This window comes from Otolemur garnettii, unplaced genomic scaffold, assembly GCF_000181295.1.
Source record: "Otolemur garnettii isolate 467f Iridium unplaced genomic scaffold, OtoGar3 scaffold00032, whole genome shotgun sequence".
Lineage (NCBI taxonomy): Eukaryota > Metazoa > Chordata > Mammalia > Primates > Galagidae > Otolemur > Otolemur garnettii.
This window is the reverse complement of record NW_003852427.1, coordinates 18,051,636-18,052,952: the sequence shown is the minus strand read 5'-3', so window position 1 is coordinate 18,052,952 and position 1,317 is coordinate 18,051,636. Positions and strand designations below refer to the sequence as shown.

Sequence of the window (1,317 nt, the reverse complement as noted above, 5' to 3'; positions counted from 1 at the left end):
AGTGCTGTGATGTCATAGCTCATAGCAACCTCAAACTCTTGGGCTCAATAATCCTCTTGCCTCAGCCTCCCAAGTAGCTGGGACTAGAGGTGCCCACCATAATGCCCAGCTATTATTTTAGTAGAGATAGGGTTTTACTCTTGCTCAGGCTGGTCTTGAATTCCTGAGATTAACCAATCCACCTGCCTCAGCTTCCTAGAGTGCTCGGATTATAGCTGTGAGTCACTGCACCTGGCCTGAGTTCTCATTTTTTAAATGCACATTTATTTTTATCTGTCTTAAGTGAATTTAGTACATACTATATGTACTAAAATGTTAATTTTTTGTCCTAGTGATAAGAATATAGATGACTTTTCTTGATATTTAATACATGTATATTTATATACATAATATGTATGTTCCATTTCTAAGAATTAAAAATTAGTTTAATGAGAAAACTAAATGCTGGAAGGGAACAATTATTTTTATTCTTACCTGAAAATTCAAAGAACTTAAAGTAGGAAATGGCTAAAAAGAGTTGTGCAAAAATCTCTTTTTTTAACTCTTCTGGACTATTACCCTTCTCGGGTTTTAGTTTTCAGAGAAGTTACACATCAGTTTCCTTCTACCTGCTATTGAAATTTTATTTTATTAATGTCTATTAATGTTGCATTTTCTTCTGTTAAGGGGGAGTTTAACCTATGAGAGTTTCAGATTGAGTTCCTTACCATAACGCTTTATGTCTAATTCTTCCTACATTTGGTTATTAAAACTAAAGTTCTAGGTTATTGGAATTGATAGAAACACATAAGACTACTTACAGCTTTGGTCTCAATTATCAATTGAGACATTATTAGTTACCAGTAAAGATTTTTCTTAATTTTCTCCCAATATCAGCTATACATGTGAGTTGAAAGATTTTAGAATATTTAGTTTGCTAAATTCATTGAAATGGAATTAAAAATAGGATTTCCAGCCAAGAATTCATTGTAGAAAAACTCAGTATAATTTTATTTATGTTGGGCTTGGTAAAAAGTTTGTCTTTGAACTTCATGAAGAAAAAACTTTCTAAGCAAAGTTATTTAATATAAAGAATACTATATAAAGACCATCTTTTATATGTGGATAAACTTATAGATTACTTTTTTTGTACTGTTTAGTATAAATGGTTACACTAATTATGAAAGAGTTGATAGAATGCTAAAAAGCTTTTCTTTTTTTAAATTTTTCTTACTTATACATGGGTTTATTAGGTTTTCACTTTTGCCTTGACAGAATTAAAAAGGCTAAATTTAATGACAATAACAATATTTAACATAAGGACTGAGAACAAAAACC

General features: G+C 30.4%; 1 protein-coding gene across 1 annotated transcript in view; it reads left to right on the top strand.

Annotated features, from left to right (window-relative positions):
• HLTF (helicase like transcription factor) overlaps positions 1–1,317 on the top strand; it is a 60,128-nt gene that overhangs the window by 21,769 nt on the left and 37,042 nt on the right. The window lies entirely within an intron of this gene.